The sequence below is a fragment of the Typopeltis vanoorti genome, chromosome 5 (genome assembly GCF_054136105.1).
Source record: "Typopeltis vanoorti isolate ZY-2024b chromosome 5, IOZ_Tvanoo_1.0, whole genome shotgun sequence".
Lineage (NCBI taxonomy): Eukaryota > Metazoa > Arthropoda > Arachnida > Uropygi > Thelyphonidae > Typopeltis > Typopeltis vanoorti.
Genome location: NC_143553.1, coordinates 13,427,254 through 13,449,155, shown reverse-complemented (window position 1 = coordinate 13,449,155; position 21,902 = coordinate 13,427,254). Strand labels below are relative to the sequence as shown.

Genomic DNA, 21,902 nt, shown 5'->3' with positions numbered 1-21,902 from the left:
CATCTTGACTACTGGGCCCAGATCTGGGTGCCAGGGTTTCTTCTTGATGGGGAGGAGGTAAAGAGGATCCAGAGGTGAGTGACCAAGATGATAGCAGGTCTATGGAATGAGCCTTATGAGAACAGGTTGAAGATTTGTGGGTTGCAAACATTGGTTGATAGGCGGAAGAGGGGTGATATGATTGAGACATTCAAATTACTGAAGGGTTTCTATAAGATTAATTCAGAGGATATTTTTCAGAACAGGTCTGGTGATGGGAGGACTAGGGGCCATCCATGGAAACTGGGCAAGAGTGCGGTTAGCAAAGGTGTTAGAACTAGGTTTTTTGCATGGAGAGTGGTGAATGAGTGGAATAAGTTGACAGAGTCTGTTGTGGGTGCTATGACAGTGAATGAGTTCAAGGAAAGGTATGATAGATACTGTGTGGAAGCTGAATACTTGTTGACACGATGTTTAGGGCCTCCCTCGATGAGTCTAAGGACTCCTTGGAGTTGCCCATAATAATAATATTTTAGCACGCCCATTTTTAACTTTTTACCTCACATTTAAAAAAAAAATGAAAATAGAAAATAGAAACTTTGTGTTTCATTAAATAAAAATTTTATTTCATTAATGTCTTTTTTATTTTGTTTTATTTTTTTAAAAATTTTTGGGGTATAATCACTATTAGAAAATTACAACAGATTTTAAAAAAAAGTTGTTTGTATATTGTTGGACTTCCATCCTGGAAAATGTGCTAATTCAATCATGCATTCACTTTATCTCTGCTTCTTACAGTTCCCTAACTAGACTGATCTCATAACACAAAGCCCTGTAATGCTAAAATAAGCCAGAGCAGTTATTCGTCCTATGCTGAGGAGGCCAATGAAAATACCAAGGGCTCCCGTGAAAGATGTGCTCACAAAATTGGGACACAGCTAGGATTCCCATGTGTTTAGTTGATCTTGAAAAGCCATGGAAAGTAATTGGGGGGGGGGGGGGGAGTGCTCTTGGAAGAAGCATGGTTTATCTCGTTGCAGAGGCAGCTGGACATCTGAGCATCGTGACTTGGAGTACAGACCATGGATCACTTATGTGTGGTTTTATTTATCCATTGCCAGGGCATGTAGTGTCATGGTGTGAACTATGTTTTGTTGGTCATAATAGTACCCTGTATGTATTGATGAACTTATGACTGGATTTTGGAGCCATTTGTCAGTTCATGGTAGATGACGTTGCACTTTGTCATGTTGCAGGCATTGCCAGATGGACGGAATCGTTCAGCATGCTAATACCTGTATCATTAGGCCCACACTTTAAGAATTTGTTTAAGTAACACATGGATCCATGATGATTGGCCAGTGCACTAGATCCTGACCATTTGGCATATGTGAGAGTTTTTCCACATGAAAAGTGGCTCAACATGTTGATTCAACACATGGATTGATAAAATAAAATGGAAAATTTTCAGTAAAGATCTGATGAGAGAACTAGGGGCATCTTTGGCGAGAGTGTGATTAGCAAGGGACTGTGGTGAATTAGTGGAATAGGTTGACAGTTTGTTGTGGTTGCCATGTCGGTGAATGAGTTGCAAGTGAAGTATGATAGATATTTTGCAAATCTTGGTTAGTGCTTGGCATCATGTTTAGAGCTCCTCTTGATGAGTCTACAGATTCTGGAGTTTGCCTTATTATTAACATCTGATCTGAATAGAGTTAGACTCATCGTGGGAGGTACACACACAGTTGTTCATATCCAACTGTGCCTTAAAATGATTCAATGTGTCTACATTCACAACACAGGCAATGCTTTCCACTCACCAACCACTCCCCATGCAAAGAACTTGCTCCTCACTCCTCTGTTCACACCCTTTTTATACAGTTTCCAGTGATGGCCTCTTGTTCTACCCCTCTTTCTCATTCTATGAAAAATCTCTTGCATGTCAACCTGATAGCAAACCCTGACTAGCTTATATGTCTCAGTCATGTCCCCCCCCCCCTTTCTTCCTCCTATTCACGAGGCTTTGCAATTTACATTCTCTCAATATTTCCTCATACTCCACATTCCAAAGACCATTGACAACCTTTGTGAATCTTCTCTGGACCCTTTCCAGTATATGCTTGTTATCTTGAAAACACGGCATTCAGTGTGCACAATAATCCATATGAAGCCTGTTCAAAACATATAATGGACTATAACCTCTTTGTTTCTGCATGTCAGGGTTGTCTGCATCATTGCCATTATCTGATGTGCCATCTTCACAACTTGTGCAATGTGGTCCCTGAATTACAGGTCCTTATCCACCATCACTCCTAGATCTCTCATCTCCTTTACTTTAAAGTTTCCCCACCGTGTGTATACTTTGCAACCCATCATTGATTACCAAATTTCAAAACCTTACACTTTGCAACATTGAACTGATAGTTCCATTTACCTGCCCATTTATGCAATCTATTCAAATCCTCCTGCAAGGCCATAGCATCTGCTTGATTCTGCATTGCTCTCTCTAATTTTGCATCATACGATAGCTGCATATGATAGTTAAACCCATTCCAGTATCATTAACATACAGATTATAATAATTGTTGGTCACTAAGGTTGATCGATTGTTAAAGCCTCTGATACCAATGGCTCACGTAAAAAGTTAAGCAAGTTTGAGCATGGTTAGTAGGATCAATCGGTTGATGCTGTTGGCACATTCTCCCTTGATTAGTCTTTGGACTCCCTGGAGGTGTCACGTAATAATAATAGTAATATAATGACATATTATAATAACATTACTATTATATTTGGCAAATTATATTTTTATTTTAATCCTTTGAATACCTCTCCCCCCTTAAACATTACCTTTCGTCTGTCAACCAGTTTCCTGTCCATCTTCTAAGTAATCATGAATATTTGCACATTTTAATAAGTAGATTCTTACGAATCTTATAATATTATCAGATACTTGGTTAAAATTCAAATAAGTCATGTCACCTTGGCATACTTCCCCTATTACTTGCAGTTGCGTGGAGGATTAAAAAAAGTAATATAGTAAATATAATATATTTTGTAACTCAGTGGTAAAATTTTATACCATGAGTCAGTCTCAAGTAGAGTAATGTGGGCAAATATGAGAATGGAGAACTGGACAATGAGACTTATTTGTGCCTATGGTCCCACAGAAGGTTCTACTAAGGTAGAAGTGGAGGAATTTTTTGAGGCTTTAGAAAAAGCAACTGACACAATGAAAAAGGAAAAGTTGGTCCTTGTTGGGGATCTAAATAGCAGAGTAGGAAATGATTGTGAGACATACAAAAATATTTTGGGAAAAGTTGGACAAAAGATCAAAGCTAATAATAATGGCAAATACCTGTTGGATTTCTGCTCAGGACATGGACTGGTTATTACTAACACCATGTTCCAACATAAAAATGTGCACAAATTCACATGGAGAGAAGAGGCTAGGAATAAGAAAAGTCTCATTGACTATGTTATTGTTGATAGTGATGTTTTCTCCCTGGTGCAGGACACCAGAGTGTACAGAGGATTTGAAATTGGAAGCGATCACTATTTAGTCTTGAGCAGGATAAAATTGAATTTCGTACTGAATAGAATAACATGTAAGAAAGTTTTAAAGCGAATAAAAGTTGAGCAGCTCTCAGATGTGAACTGTAGACTAAAATACAGAAAGATTATTGAAAAGAAAATGAAAGAGTTTGAGAACAGGAATCAAACCTTGGAGATTCAGTGGCAAACTCTGAAGAAAACATTGATTGATTCTGCCAGAGAGGCATGTGGTGAGGTTGTGTGCAAGGATAAAAATATCAGAACTCCCTGGTGGACAAAGGAAGTTAAAGAGGCAGTGAAGGAAAAGAAGAAAGCATATCAAATGTTCCTGGCAAATAAGTCAGCTTGTGCTCTTAGAGAATACAGAGACAAATGTAAGAAAGCTAAACAGTGTGTAAAACTAGCTAAACAAAAGTCATGGGAGGACTTTGAAGGTGGCAAAATATTCTGGAGGTTGTTGAAGAAGCTTAGGAATGGAAGAAAGAGTGCTGTAAAAGGAGTTAAAGATGAGAAAGGTGACATGAAAACAGGAGAAAAAGATATCCTTGAAGTATGGAGTAATTACTTTGAAAAACTGCTAAATGAAACGAGCAGTGATGACAGCATAGTGGTAAAAAACACTGACCAGGCATGCACTCAGAAATACATATCCATACTTGAAGTAGAGAAAGCCATCAAAGGCTTGAAATGTGGAAAGGCAGCAGGAGTAGATGATATTCGACCAGAAATGCTGAAGTATGGTGGTATAAAAGTCTTACAGTGGCTGCACTGCATAGTTCAGAAAGCCTGGACAGAGGGAAGAATTCCCGATGATTGGAGTAGAGCTCTAATAGTACCCATATATAAAAAGGGAAATAAAACTGAATGTGAGAATTACAGAGGTATTTCCCTACTGAGTGTTCCTGGCAAGATCTATGCAAGTATACTTGAGAAACGGTTGAGAAGAATTGTGGAAGAAAAGCTTGGTGAAGAACAAGCTGGATTCAGGCCAAATAGAGGCTGTCAGGATCAGATCTTCACTTTATGACAAATAGTCGAGAAACCATGGGAATATAACAAAGATCTGTATTTAAGTTTTGTCGATTTGGAAAAGGCATATGATATGGTGCCAAGAGAGAAGCTATTCAATACGCTGCAGTTGTATAGTGTCAATGGGGCATTATATCAAGCAATACTTTGTCTCTATTTGAGTTGTAAGTCAGCAGTTAAATGTTAAATCTGGTGTGAGACAAGGATGTACATTATCCCCTCTGTTATTCATTATCTATATGGATCACATTATGAAGGAAAGTGGTATTAAACCTGATATCAAAATTGGAGATGTTAATGTCAGCTCTTTGCTTTATGCGGATGATGTTATACTTCTAAATAAATCCGCTAGAAATCTGCAAGATTCTCTGACTAAATTGAATAGCTGTTGTGATAGATATGGTATGAAGGTCAGCAATAAAAAGACAAAGATAATGAAAATAGTCAGAATCATTGAAAATGTCAACTGTGTTGTGAATGGAGAACCTGTGTAACAAGTAAAACATTTCAGCTACTTAGGCACAATTTTTACTGAAGATGGTAAATTAAATATAGAAATAGCCAACAGAATCAGCAAAGCTGGTATGGTGGGAAGTCAATTGAATAAATTCATATGGAATAAGAGAGAAATTAGTCAGAACACTAAATTAGCTGTATACAAGACAGTGTTCAAACCAGTTTTAACTTATGGATCTGAGAGTTGGGTCATAAGTAAAACACTTGACCAAAGACTAGAGACCGCAGATATGAGAGTCCTGAGAAAGATTAGAGGCGTGAACAGATGGCATCAATGGCAATATCATATTAAAAATGAGGATATTAGGAAAGAACTTGACATTGTCAGCATCCAGGAATGTGTCAGCAGAGCTAATCTCAGGTGCTCTGGTCACTTAAATAGAATGGGAGAGGAAAGATTAGCAAAACAAGTGTTCTCTGCCAGGTTGGCAGGAAAACGACCCAGAGGAAGACCAAGATATAGGTGGATTGATACAGTACAAAGTGCCTTAGACGATAGAAATATAAGATCTGATAATGGAGTCTTGACAAGTAACAGACTGATTTGGAGGAAAATTGTAGATAGGAATTTAGTAATGATGTAAATTTTTCATGTAGTACTATCATATCCTGTACACCCCTTGAGGGTACATGACAGGAATTTGATGATGATGATATTTAGTAAGTGGTCGTAATTAAGTATTATGTTGATAAGGTAACATTTTAGATGGTCATCTTCCTAATTTTCTTGTTTTATGATATAGTTACAAAGTTTGCAATCAGGAATTTTTTATTCACTTCATGTGTATGCCTTTCTTTTCTTACCCTCTGTCTTTTGGGTTGGTTCCTTTTGCTTATTATATTCTTTGTTTTGTCTATTCTGCTCTTATTGAGTTTAAATGCATTGCTTCCAAAATGTCTTAATTATTATTTTTTTTTGTAGTCAATTCTTTATTTTTCGTAGTCAAGTTTCACCAACTATTTTTGGAAGGCCTTCATTTTACATTTATCATCAGTAATGCTTACAAATTATTATTACATGACACCTCTGTGGATTCAGTGCAGGAGGCCATTTCCACACTTCACAGCGCTGATCAACTTCAAATCATTTTACCAGTAATATAGCTGATGTTATCACCATCATCTAACCTCAGTGGAGTCAAAAGACACATTGTGGGTGGTCTCACTATCAGATATGTCATCATCAATCATGCCTTAAACCTTATTCTTTCTTTATCACACTTAAGCAATGCATTCCTCCACCCACCATATGTATTCTATATGCAGTAAGCCTTTTTCTTGTACTCTTATACAATTCTGAGGGTTGACCTCTTGTTCTGCCCCTGTCTTCTGTTATATGAAAAATTTCTTCTGCATTAATCTGATAAACTCATGTCTCAGTCATGTTCAATATTATAATAACTAGGTAAATAGGATAGGTGGCATTCCTTCATTAACATCTTACATGATTTAATGATTGATGGCATGTATTGGATGTGGAGACTTTTGACCAATAAGTATAACTAGAAAAAAATTGAGTTTTATTTGATTATGGATAATTTTGCTACTAAAATGTCCATTAAGTGTTGTGATGTGTGTGGGAAAAATGAAAGCATAATCGTCTAGCATAATCCCACCAATACGATACAACATTGGATATCTAATCGTGCCAAAGTGCATGGCTTGATAATTCCTATTCCTGTGGCTTCCTCTCTTTGAGGGTGTTATTATTATTATGTGACACCTCCAGGGAGTTCAAAGACTCATCGAGGAAGAGTGTGCCAACAGCATCGAACGATTGAACCCCTTCCAACTACTAACTGCGCTCAAACTTGCTTAACTTTTTGCTGGGCCATTAGTAGCAGAGGCTCTACCAATCAATCAACCTTTTGTTGAAAGTAATTACTAGGGAGATAGGAAGCAAGTTGGTTTCCCGTTGCCTTCTTTGCCATAAGTGTTTATGACTGTAGCCATGTGTGTATGGGGCCGGTTTGCCTGTTCTGGGAACAAAAAAACCTGAGTTTCCAGCTGAAAAAACTCCCCACCTCCATATGAGACCAGCTAACTCACCTTTCATGGAAAGAGACCAGATAGGTTCCTCGCGTCTCTGATGGGGAATCGAATCCAGATCTTTCCGGCCAAAGGGCTTTGTCTATACTGACTGAGCTATGGAGGCTCGATTTTACATTTACTGACATTGAACTGACATCCATTTTTCCATCCACAATTCCAGCCTATTCAAATCATTCTGCAAGTACTGCATATCAGCTGCATTTCTGATTACCCTTTGGATCTTTGCATCATCTTCAAATAGCTATATATCACCTGTGTCATTAATGTACAGATTGAATAACACTGGACCAAGGACTGATCCTTGTGGTACACCACTCATTATTTATTTATTTTACTTTTGTACTGAGTGAGCAGTACTACTGTTATATTAGTCCTAAAAAGGACTCTGAAGAAGGCCGAAACCTGTACAAAAGAATTTTCAAGAGTATTACTAATGCTAGTTTGTGTTATCATATTAGTCATGTTGGTGGTAATGGCACGCCACCAGTGTGCCTTGCAGGGCCCTCAAGGAAATCACTTAAGTCTTTCTTGGATAAGCCTAATGGGTATAAATCTTTGTAACTAGCAGCATTCCATATGCTGCATAGAGAGAGAGAGAGAGAGAGATGGTGGTGCTAGTAAAGTAGGGAGCTGCCCCAGGCTCCTCTCTTGTCTTCCTTACAAGGTCTGAATTCCGCTCATAGTATTGGGCCTTGTTTTTATGGCAATAGGTGAGTGAGTGTCCGGTACCCACTACCTGAGCATCAATTACCCAAATGTCACCATCTTTTCTCATTATAATATCTGGATTTCTAACGTCAGTATTGGTTCTGTAATGAGGTTCAACCATGGCCTCTCAACTTTTGTTCTTAAAATGATTATTCAGCATGGAGACTATGGCATCACGTGTCTGCACTTGAACACCATGAGTGCAAAAGCAACATTGAGATAAATGAGACAGTCTCACTGTAGTGGCAGACTACTCTACAGCTAATGTCATCTCTGCCCCATCTGGCTGTATGGGGCCCTCGTGGGCAGGACATTTATTCTTGTTCTAATTAAATCAATGCATTCATAACCTGGGAATAATCTGGTGCCATCCTGTACCCACTGATGCTGGGGAGGCAACAGATGTGATTCCTTGAAGCGAACACAGTCTACAGGGCCATGAAGTAACAATGCCCATCTCTTATGCTCTGCTGATGCAGTCTCAATCTGGGTGCCCAGATATTGGGATTAGCCTTTGGCACGTCTATAGTCCTCTTGAATGATAGGGCTAAGAAAGGCCGCCCTGCAGATCGGGGAGGAGGATGTTTCAAGCTTTGATAGTTTAGTTAAACGAAGTCATGGGATTAGTCAACTTAGTCATGGAACTCCAAGCCTGCTGTCCTTCACCCTTGCATGAAAGTATGCAATTGGAGTGTCTGGTGGAAGCTGGTGCCACAATCTAACAGCCAAGTGGACAGCCGTGTCCATTCGGGACAGTACCAAGACATAGGTCTTACCAAGCACCAATTATGATAATAATGAGTAGAAGGTAATAGGACAGAATAAAAAGCCTTTGCTGCTGCTTAAGAGGAGCTTTCCTCAAAGAAGTAAACCTCCTCTAGCATGCAGGGAAAACTCAATACTCTCAACCTTAGCTTCTTGTCACACCCAGAAAAGACAAGGGCTAATGAGCAGAACTTCTCTGCATTAATAGTAAGGCCTCAAACATGAAAGAAGTCAACTGCTGGTCGAGGAGTTCCTGCAAACCTACTTTAGTAGAGGCTATGAGAATAAGGTTGTCAGCAAAGGCCATGACATTAAAGAATGAGGCACCTAGAGAGTAACTAGTGTGGTTAGGAAGAGAGCGAAGAAACTCATCTATGATGCAACTGAAGAGTAGAGGGGGAGAGGATACCCTGTCGTACACACCACAGGTATGGTGGTTACACGGGCCCCCTGTTGTTATAGAAATGGAGCTACCTAAATACAGCTCCATAATAAGTAAGAAAGAGTTTTGGACATCCTGCAGTGGATGGCACTCGAAGAATAGCAGGAAGGGAGACTATCAAGGGCCTTCTGGATGTCCAGGGATGGCATGTATAGAGTAATTTCTTCTTTCTAATTCCCAAAGCCTAAGGTGGCTTTGGGAATTAGAAAGAAGATAGATGTTCTCAGCACAGCCATCCGAAGGGACAAAGGCTCTCTGCTGGTAGTCATGCTGAATATTGCTGAAGTCTCCTGACCAAAATTTTATGGAAAAGTCTTAGAATCACTTGGGAAATAGTAATAGGTTACCTAAAATCTTGCAGACTCACATCACCCATATGCCACTTTATGATATCTGTCAGTCAGCCATCCTCTTATTCATGCTAATATTTTATGATCAAAACCCATATTCTTCAATTTATCTAACAGTCTTCCATGCCGTATTCTAGCATAAGGCTTAGCAGAATTCAAAAGTATCACGCTGTATCCATTTCTCTTGTCAAACTCACTGGTAATGTTATAGAATGTGATCAAGTTGCTAAAACATGACTTTCCCTTAGTAAGCCCATGCTAGGTAGAGATTCTCTGTCAAACCATTTCTGAATGCAAGCCCTAACCAACGTTTCCAAAATCTTCACCACCACTCCTGAAATACTGATTGGTTAATAGTTGGATACATTGGTCTTTGCACCATCCTTGTGCAGTAGGATTACTGTACACTTTTCCACTCCTGTGAATCTTCTCCGTTCTGGGACAAATTACTTACCTGGTTAAAAAGGAATAGCCAGTTCAGCTCAGTACTCTTTTAGCACCAATTCTGATATCCCATCAGTTCCTATTGGAGATTTCTTATTCAGTTTTAATACCTTCTCCTCATGCACTTCAGTTTCTTCATCCAGTGAAGAGGTACAGTGAGCTCAATGTTGCATACACCAGGTTGATAGCTTTTAGCAAAATGGGCACTCATTAGGTGAACAACCTCTTCTGCACCTGTCACCCTCATGATGGTGATCTGCATTCAGTTGAGTTATTCTTTCAATTTCATGCTTTCTTTTACTTGCAGCGTATTGTTAGAATTCTTGTTGGTTGTCTTTAGCTTAGTGGTTAAATTCAGTCAGGGCCCTAGAACTTTTTTTTTTTATGCACCAGGCCTGGACCCAGAACATCTTTTTGTTTTTTGACTTTTCTCCCTTTATGGTAATTATGCCTACATTATTGTGTTATTATTCAACAATTGTTTACAGTTTTGAATGTGTATATAAAGTCAATATCAACAGTCACCTAATTACGAATGCGTGATGAAAGGGACGGGGAGGGTTGGAGCTTCCTGTAATATGTTGTCCTGCAGCGATTGACAAGAAAACATTATTGCAGCATAGTGTAGCGGAATTTTGACAGACTCATAGCAATATTTTGTCTTTCCAGGTTGGCAACACTCTCAGCAACAGTCAGTAACCAAGAATAGAACAGTAGATTAGCAGTTTATCAGAGCTCGTGATTGTGAGAACCACAAAGAAAATCATGTAATATTTTTGTGTTTATGTAGGCCTACTACTGTATTTACTCAAACATAACTCGCACTTTTACCCAAAATTAAGGCTAAAAAATTGGGATGCGAGATATATGCAGGGATTTTCGGTAACTGAAGTTTTCAGTAAGAAGCTGAAAATGGGTATGACTTACCAAAAATCTCCCATTCGCTGTTGCTATTTCTGGCCTTATTTCAGGCAGAAGTTACCAGTAATCAGAGCCATCACCAGCTTAGATTTGTGCCCTGAGGCAAACAGTTAAATATTGTCCCTGATGGATTATAAGACAAAAATATAAGAAAATCTCCAAATGCTATTTTGTTTTTATTACAAGAGAAACATTAATGCAAAACAATTGCATAATAATATTAATAAAATGTTTGCTCTGCAGGGATATCACACAATAAAACTGTTTATAAGCTCTTCTAAATTTACGCTATAAGTTATGCCTGCCTCTATCGATATAGTTGCTAGACCAACCAATCTTTCTTGGGTCATTGTTGTTCGCAGATAATTTTTAATTAGTTCAAGCCTGGGAAAACTTCTTTCTGCACTTGTTACGTTAATAGGAATTGTTAACAATATCCTTAGGGCAGTGGTTACATTCGGATCATATATATATATGTACACACAGGTAACCCTCGTATAACGCGAATGTTAGGTTCGACAAAAATGCCACGTTTTATATAAATCTCATTATGCGAGACTCAGATCACATAGAAAAAGTAGTAGGGTTAGTTTCTGAAATCGTTTTTTTTTTTTTTTTTTTAAGATATAAATAATGACATATCCAACAAAAATATATTTTTATTTAATTCATGTAAGTTAAGCTATGAACTTAAGATATTTGTTTCATAAACTATGAAACAAATACATAGTATAAAATTATAAAAAATTATAAATTGTACGTAAACTTCATTGCACATAATACATAAATGTTTTAGGCAAAATAAAATACAGTGTATATATTAATCGTCATCACTCTCTTTAAAACTAACATTTCGTAGATGTTCTTTATTTACAAGTGGCCAGATGTTGTCATCACTTGAAATCTCTTGGACATCATTAGTATAATTCTCATTGCATACTTCAGCTGGTTTAGTTTTCAAGAAGTCAATAAGACCTTGCTTACCACTATGATGCAATTTTTTATTAAGTTCATAATACGGAGCTAAACAAATATCCAATTGTCTCGTGAATTTTCCGAAGCATTCCATTGAGAGATCATTATCCATAAAATAACTTTTTTGCCAAGTTGAATCCTTCTGCTAATTTCTTTAAACTGAATTCTCTAGTGGATTCATCACAATCAGAATCTTCGGCAGAACTTCCCCTGCCATTTGGTTTGACGTCATCTATTAATTGTACCAGTTCCTCCTCATTTAAATCTATTTCCCATCAATTAATTCACTATTGAAGAGATTGGGGCACTTATGAAGAAGTTCACGAAGGTTGAGTCTCGTGCTGATCGAAACTGTATGTATCTTCAGTCTTATTTAATTGTTACCTTGGCAGTTTACAGTGGGTGGGTTTATCCCTATTAACAAATATGTATATCGCAAAAGCGCTCTAAGTGGCCATTGCTATAAAAAGTAAATTTTTTTACATAAAAAAGCATTACATATTGTATGTAACTCACCAAAATATAGTGCTCAACTTGAGATTAACATGCTTATGATTTTTAATGCGCTTTCATGGCAGAAAAATGAAGACAATTTTCAACAATAAATACTTTATACTTTGATGTACATGCGTACTAAAGGGTATTTCCCCTAATATAAATTCGCTACTTATAACTACATGTGCGATATGGGCAGACGCAAATTTAATGAAGATAAATGATTTTTAAGTTGCCTGTTGAAAAATATATGAAAAGATAAAGGGTTACTACAATTTGTAGACCGCATTATATTGAAACCGCATTGTATAAGTACCGCTTTATACGAGGGTTACCTGTGTGTGTGTATGATAAAATTTGGTGAGGACCACTTTTCTCTTGTATTATTTTTGAGAGAATTTTTAATTCTTAAAATAAATCTATTGCATCTACATCAGATGTTGTAAAATATCTTGTTGCCCTAATACGGCACTTACCGCAATATGGCTGAAGGAGCGCCCTTAATTAAGTGGTGCCGTGAGGCAGGCTGCCTCTATGCTACACCCTGTCGATGGTACTGCCAGTAATTTACAAGACTTCAGATACGTAATGAACAATCCTTCACAAATGACAAGTGAGAAGTGAAAGCAGAGCACGAAACAGACAGCAATGATAAGTTATTAAGACGTGCATATGATTAGTGCATTATTAACAAAAGATTGTGCGACCAAAAGATGAGCAAGTTCAATTCAATCGAATTCCCTAATATGTGAAACTGCCATAACAAAATTCACTATAGATATATTTCTTAGTTTTAACGCGTTTACGAATTTTAACACGTTCAGTTGAATTTTATTGCTGCTTTGTGGCGGGCGGACTCGCACACATCTAACTAATAACAATAGTTGTTAGTTAGATACTGTGTTTGCTGGTGCAACATATGGTTTTGCTTGAGTCTATACAGCATGGTTTCTGTATAAGAGGACACGTGATTCATTAATTAGTGTTGTTTTTATCCCAGTTGTCTCTAATTGCACTATTTCTTGAGAAATATATTATACAGACTGCTTATGCCTTATTCACTGACATAATAAAAGTACTTGTTTTTCTTGCCTCTGCATTGTAGTGGCTATTGGGGAGGGCATGTTTACTGCGAGGAGCAAGTTACTATTGCCCTGACGTGAACGTGCTTAACCTTTTTTTCTTGTGCGAGGTATATGCAAAACTTTTTAATTTCTTTTTTCGGAAAGTAATTCAGGGATGCGAGTTATACGCGAGGACGAGTTATATTCGAATAAGTACAGTATTTCAACTATGGATCAGTACATTGGTACCTTCTTTAAACGGAAAAATAGGCTTGGATGACTGATAATACAAAATGAGTTTGCAATGACAGTTTGTGTGAACTTTCTGAAGAGAAAGAGGTCTGTGATGAATCCACAGAATTCCTATCAGTTGCAATACGATAATATTAATACGTTGAATGAAATGAAAGATTTGTCGACTTGCTGGACACTCGACCAGTGGATCGCATCGAAAGGTAAATACAATTGGTTATTTTATAAGAATGGGATGGTGGTTTGGGATGTATAACATGTGCAGAGGTACAGACCCTAGGCGCAAGTTCTTCATATCAGGGTATTCAATTAGCATCAGAGTGGATAAATGGATTAATACATATTAATGGGGAAGGGTCTAAACAAACTCCACCAGAATAAATAAATGAATAAAATTTAAAAAAATGTTGCGACAATCTAGCAATAGCCTCACATTTATGATCCTTACTTTAAGTGCTCCAGAGCTTATTCGTTTAGTATTTAACCACTGCTTTAGCTTGCACACTCAGTTTCTTTTTATATTCAGACTTAGCTTTCCGTACATCAAACTGTGACTCTTCTGGCCTGCTGCTTATAAATTTTATAAAGGGCATCATCCTTATGCTCATGGTATTCCTTCTGCATTATCCTTTTCTTATGAATTTCTTGCTTGATACGATTACACATCCATTTGACTCCTACCTTATTTATTCTTTGAACTCTCAGGACACATTCTAATATTGCATAATTTAAGTATTTTTTGAAATGCTTCACATGCACTGTCGATATTCTTCCCATCCAGCAACCGATACATTGCATTGAATTCGATATACTTCTCAGTTGGTCAGAATTTCTTCCTTTGTAGTACAGCACGTAACGTTTTTTTGAATGGAACATTCCTAAACTTAGCCACTTCCCAAGTGAGTACCCCATTACTATTACCAACCATAAGCAGAATAGTAATAGCCTTAAATGATCTCCCTCTGACACTGTAATCAAATCTAACACTCTTTGATCTCGAGTTCCTTTTGTAACATGCTGCTTGAGGAAGTTGCCTCACAACAACTCAATAAATTCAGTTTCATTTTTCTCATGAGATTTTACTTGTACCCAATCAGTGCTTGGATAATTAGTCTCCGGTTATTATTAACATTTGACCTCCATGGAGTCAGAGACTCATTGTGGGAGGTACACACAATGCTCATCCAAATGTGCTTTAAACTGATTCATTTTGTCTACACCCTTAACACATGCAGGCAATGCATTCCACTCACCAACCACTCTCCGTGCAAAGAACCTACTCCCCTCTCTCTCCACACAGTTTGCAGCGATGGCCTCTTGTTCTACCCCCTTTCCCATTCTATGAATCTCTTCCATGTCGACCGGATAACAATCCCTGACTAGTTCTCCTATTCACGAAGCTCTGCAACTTACATTTTCTCGATCTGTCCTCGTACTCCATATTCTAAATACCACTGACCACCTTTGAATCTTCTCTGGACTCTTTCCAACATGTTCTCATCACCATGAAACCTGGCATCGAATTCTGTGCACAATAATCCATATGAGACCTGATCAAGACCTTATTTATACAATGGCATCATAATCTCACTATTTGTGCATGTCGGAGCCCTCTGTGTCATTACCATTATTTGATGTCACGTCTTCACAACTTGTGCAATGTGGCCCCTGAATTTCCGGTGCATGTCCACCATTATTACTAGATCTCTCATCTCCTCTACTTCTTTTAAAGTTTCTCCACCAAGTATATACTTTGCGTCCCATTGTTGCTTACCAAATCTCAAAACTTTATCCTTTGCAACATTGTACTGACAGTTACACCTACTTGCCCTTTCATGTGAATATTTAAGTCTTCTTGTAAGGCCATAACATTGCTTTACTCTGCATTGCTCTCTCCAGTTTTGCATCATCTGTAAACAGCTGCATATCACTAGTTAAACCCATCCGAATATCATTAACATACAAATTGAACAAATGGCCTCAAAACTGATCCTTGTGGCCTTTCTCTTTCAAAATACTAAACCCCCATATATAATTTTCTGATACCTATCTGACAGCCAGTCACTGATCCAACTCAGAAGTTTGTTATCCAATCCCATCTGTTTCAATTTACTAAAGAGCTTCTTGTGTGGTAGTCTGTCAAAAGCCTTTGCAAAATCTAAGTATCCCAATGTACATGCATCTCTCCTGTCCAAGGTATTTGTCACCTTGTTATAGTACGTAAGTAAGTTAGTGACACATGATCTCCCCTTAACATACCCATGCTGATAACCACAGAGGATACTGCTGTTATCAACCCATTTCTATATCCTACTTCTCACCAATCTCTCCAATGCCTTCACCACAATTCCTGATATACAGACTGCCTATAATTTGAAGGTACAGGCTTATTACCATCTTTCTGCAGTGGAACATTTTTACCCTCTTTCCACTCCCTTGTTACCTGTGCTGTTGTAAGACTTATCAAACAGGCATACCTGTTTAATAAAATGATGTACCAAGAACATAGAAGAAGGCTATCCTAATTCTTATAAAAAAGGTGAATTTGAAGACTTGACAAACTACTGACCCATCAGTGTAGTATCGGTGATTTACAAAGGGTTTGCAAGTCTTGGCTCATAGGCTTTGTATGCTCGGTGATTTACAAAGGGTTTACAAGTCTTGGCTCATAGGCTTTGTATGACTCTGGACCTAGGACTACCTGTTCTTTTGGTTGTGCTGCCTTATTGACATGAAGGTTATTTATTTCCTCAAATGCCTCCTGCTCACTCACAATTAAGCCACCCCCTCCTATGTCCTGTACACTTAATTTCCTCATGATTTTACCCTGATCTAGTTGAAACACCCTTATAAATTGATCACTGGATACCTCAGCAATGTCTTCTCTAGCACTTCCATCCATTAACTTCATCTTACCATGGTCATTCTTCCTTCTACTTGCCACATATCTAAAAAAACTCTAGGGTTTTTCTTTGTGCGATTTGCCAATTTCTGCTCATACTCTACTTTTGTTTTCCTTATTGAGTCGCTCTCCTTGCGTGTTCTTTATACTCTTCATGTGACTGATTATTACCATTATTCATCTTTACTTCCTCCAAAGTGCTTTCTTTTTGATGCTGTTATGTATTTCGTTGTCAGTTCCCATGCAGCATTTATTTCCTTACTGCTCAACTCCTTGTTCCATGTTATAGCTCCAAGCTGTCTCCAAAGCTTGTCATAATCACGTGCTGCCAGCCTTATAATTCCACATATATCCTTTCCTCACAAGAGTCTGCATATGAATAGCCAAAATACAGGTGATTACTTCATGATCACTTTCACCAACTGGAGGAAAGTGTGAAACTCCTCTCACAATTACATCCTCTGATGAAATGATCAGATCTAGAACTTTCTATCCTTGCATACCCTGCTTTATGTGCTGCCTGAGATAGTTATCTCTCAAGAACTCAAGAAATTTGTTTTCCTTATTCCCAAATTCTATCTCATCATTCCAATCTATACCACCATAATTAAAATCACCCATAATAATTAGCCTTCCTTTGTTCACTAATCTAGGTTGTTTATACATTTCTTCACCACCACCATCTACATTCCCAGGCCTATAACAACTTCCAACTAAATATATCTTCCTCTCAACTTCTACGTTACATCACTCTGCCTCATAACCATTGCCGCTATTTCTCCCTTTCATGTCTACCTTATTTGGATACTTAATTCTCCTGCTATCATCAGTTGTACCCTCCTCCCATCCCTTCTTGTCCTTTTTATCCTTGCAAAAAATACTGCATCCTTGTATTTCTATTTCTGTTATGATATCATCTTCATTGAACCATATTTCACTTATTCGAATGATTTTGTGGCAAATAAACTCAGTGACTGAAACCATTTCATCCTCCTTATTTCTGACACTTCTGGGATTTGTAAACAGAGCAGTTCAATTTTAGGTTTATAGCCAGTACTATCCGAACCATGTGTTGGTTGTGATTTCCCCACCACACCTGCCCACTCACCTTTATCACCATTTACCACATATATCTGCCATGTCTCAACCTCCCATCCACATCTCAATGTACTCCATCTTCATACACACATTCACTACCAATTTCAACATCCACTCTCCCTTTGCCATATCTCCCTGTCCACCCAAGCTCCCCCATTTTCATGTTCCTCTCGCATTCCTGTTCTCTCTTCATCTCACACACTAGTACTGTTCCACTGCCAAGCACTTTTGTCTCTTTAGTACCACTATCCTGATTTTTCCCCTCATCTCTTTCTTGTGATCTCTTGCATGCATCACACACACTGTACTATCATCCATCAGCACTTTCTCCAGTACACTCATTCCAAAGCCATTTAAATGCAACTCATCATGCCTGTATAATTTCATTCTTCCCTGAAGCACATGCCATACATGAACAAATTTCACTCCCTTCTCCTCACACAGCTCTGCTAGCCATACCATTCATGATTTTGGCTCTCCATCGTAACTCATTATTGTCATACCTCAGTAACACACTGACAACCTTTCCTACTACATTGTGATCTTTCACTCTTCTTAATAGTCTCCTGATATTCGTCCTCACATCCTTCTTTTGTCCACTTAGATCATTCGTCCCTACAATCACAACTAACTCTCTTGCTCGTTTCCTCTTCATGTCCAACACCTTAATTATCTTACTCATTCTCCCATCTGGACAGCAGACCTTATGGACTCTCTCAGTTACTAGAACTTCTACATATGGAGTCTCCATATACTGCTATCCTGGAATCACTCATTCCCTCTTTTACTCTTTTTTTTTCTTTCATTCTGTTCTCGTGCACAATTTCATTTGTTTCCACTAGACATCTAACATCACTCCACATATTGCTCATCTCATTTTTCATTTTCAATAACTGTTTCGTTAAATCTTGAATTCCGAATAGTTTCACTCTCTGACGCTCTTGCAATCTTGCTACCTGTCGTTCTGTTATCTTACTTCCATTTCCTCATTCATGCTTTCTTTCATTCCCTTTTCACTAACTTTCACTTCCACATCTTTGCATTCTTTTACTCCCTCACTTTCTGTAACTTTCGTTTTATTTCCGTTTTTCGTAACTTTTTCCGTGACCTTTGCTTTTACATCTTTGCATTCTTTCAATCCCTTTATGATTTTTATTTGGAATTATGATTACTCTTTTCCATTGTCTCTATTTGGTGGTGCATTCCACTCTGTATTTGATCTTGTTAGATTCCACCTCGCACCAGAAGACTTCAAACTTACTACCACATGAAATACTGTTACTAGTACTGCAATCATATGTTTCAACCCTAACTGGATTCAGGCCATCTGTTATCATTAGCAGCATTCCTCCTCCTCTCCTATCCTGTCTATCCTTCCTAAAATATACTGTACTTCTTACAGTCGATACCAGTTAGTATGTTAGATTTTGATAGCCAGGTCTCACGAATGCCTACAATCTGAGGTCCCAACATATTGACCAAGGCAACAAACTCTACCACTTTGTTTCTTATACTCCTAGCATTCGTGTACAGACGTAATTATCTACCTGCATATTCTTTTGTATGTTCTTGTCTGCAGTCTGCATGACACAGTTGGACAACTTGCAGATCTCTATTCTTCTTTATTGCCTTATACATGTAGACATCTTTGCACATGTTTGATGGGTATGAACCGGATGAACACAGTCAAAATCATTCTCTCCTTATAATCATTTCTGTGATAATGCCCATTAATTCACATCATTAACACTGATAATAGATGCATTCAAGTGTAGGCCGTTCCTCTTATACAGATCCAATCTTTCTTTAAACTCATTCCACACATCCAAATACTCGCATCCATTCCTTCTATACAGCCTATGCATTGAATCATTTGCCATCACAGCCCTTTTTTGTAATTCATCTTTATCACATCGAGGTAATATACCAACTATTTTCACTTTTTCACTCTTCACTCTTGCCTCTTCCAACAATTCTTTCATGTCCTCTCTCATATTGAACTTACTGCTAGTTAAGTCTTTAGTACCTACTATAATTATGATTGCATTTTTTTCCTGTTTTGAATTCTTGCATTATATTTTTAATTTTTGCTATGGGGAAACATGAAGTTATAACCTACTCATCAACAGCATGTTTTATTATAGTCACCATACCAAATAACATCCTTCTTTTTTACAAACAACGTTACTTACCAGATTTTCATTCTTTATTAACTTACCTGATTCCATTGTCGGTTGTTTCTTATTTTCCTTATACTTCCTATGTTCATTCAAATGCTGCTTGACTTTCTGTAATTCCCTCATCGTCTTTCTGATAATCTGCTTTAACTTCACTATTTTGGAGGTTAATTCATTTTCATTAACCTCAATATCTTCAATAACCTCCTCAACACAACCAGCCGTTTTGTTTTCAATCTTGCTGCTCTTCTTAGCATTGTATTTCTTATGGTTTTGACGTCATTTTAAACTAGATTTAATATTGCAATATGTTAACAAAAATGTTATAAAACACTAAATATACCAAAAACACGAACACTAATCTGATATTATGAACTTTTAGGAGACTAGTGATCTTGATGAAAAGTTTACTAGTGTATGTGATGGGAAGTGAAGTTCTGTAGTCAGGATTTTGCTGTGCAGCAAGGTTAGAAAATAACAATTTGTGTATGAGTTTTTGTGAATATCTGTTGCGACCATGTTGTTGGAGTAGAGAACTTCATTAAGTTTTCATTTCTTTTTCTTCTTCTTCTTATTATTATTACGGACAACTCCAAGGATTGTCCTTAGGCTCATCGAGGGAGGCACTAAACATCATGTCAAGAACTATTCAACATTTGTGCAGTATCTATCATACTTTGTTTTGAACTCATTCACAGTCATAGCACCCACAACAGACTCTGGCAACCTATTCCACTCGTTCACTACTCTCCAAGCAAAAAACCTGGTTCTTACACCCTTGCTAACTACATTCTTAGTTTCCATGGATAGCCCCTAGTTTTCCCACTGCCAGACCTTAATTCAGAGGAAAAATTTCCACTGAATTAATCTTGTAAAAACACCTCATTAATTTGAATGTCTCAATCATCTAACCTCTTTTCTGCCTATTAACCAGTTTCTGTAACCCACAAATCTTCAACCTGTTCTCGTAAAGGTTCATTCCATAGACTTGCTACCAGCTTGGTCACTCCTCTGGATCCTCTCCACCTCCTCCCCATTACCAAGAAACCCTGGCACCCAGATCTGCATGTAGTCAAGATGGGGTCTAATCAAGGCTTGATAAAGAGGAACAATATCCTGCTTGTCTCTGCTGGTCAAAATATTCTTCAGTAACCAAGTAATCTGATGAGCTGCTTTAGCCTCTTTTACTATGTGCCCTCTAAACTTTAACTCTCTATCCACTAACACTTCCATGCCTTTGGCTCTGTCAATTTCCTGGAGTATGGTTCCACCATTGCGGTATACCACTGATAATCTTTTCACCCTAAAATGCATAACGTTACACTTTGCCACATCAACTGACATCCATTCTCCTTTGCCAAGTCTGCCAGTCTATACAAATCATCCTGCAAAATTTTGTCATCATATGTATTAACTATTGCTCTACCCAACTTTGCATCATCAGCAAATAACTGAACAGTTTCTCTCGGATCCTTTCCTACATCGTTAATGAACAAATTAAATAGCAGCGGCCCAAGAACAGAATTCTGTGGTATGCCATAAGTCACAGTCCTTTTGAACTCTACTCCTGAATAAACTACTCTCTGATACTCTCTGTCAACCACCCTCCTATCCATCTCACCAACCCTATAGTCATCCCCATGTGCTGCAGTTTACTGATTAGAATTCCATGTGATATCCTGTCAAAGGGCTTAGCAAAGTCCAGCAGTATCACTGTCAACCCATTACCTTTATCCAGTTTGGCCGTTACTGTATTATAAAACATGACAACTTACTTAGGCATGATGTACCCTTCACAAAACCCATGCTGCCCCCCCCCCCCCCAATACAGTATCCCATTTCCATCTATCCATTCCTGTATTTTGCTCTTGACCAATTTCTCCAGTACTTTGACGACTCCTGATATGTTGATCACCCGGAAATTATGATTGTATATGCTCAAAAAAAGAGCAGTTTGAGGATATATATAATATTTGTTTATTGTGTTACTGGTATAAAGAAGATGAATGTGAGTAATGGCCTTTGTAAGTAGGTAGGCTTGCAATACAGGGTGTTCGGGATAAATTTGACATATTTATAATTAATTATATTTTTCCGTAAGTTACATGTATTAACACACACTTCTCTTCATTTAAAAGTTTGGACCCTTCTTCATTCATATACAAGATGTCAGAAAGGATG

At 37.9% G+C, this 21,902-nt stretch overlaps 1 protein-coding gene across 1 annotated transcript in view; it reads left to right on the top strand.

Annotated features, from left to right (window-relative positions):
* Positions 1–21,902, top strand: part of fws (Conserved oligomeric Golgi complex subunit 5 four way stop) — a 574,187-nt gene that overhangs the window by 1,180 nt on the left and 551,105 nt on the right. The gene's annotated exons all lie outside the window — the stretch shown is intronic.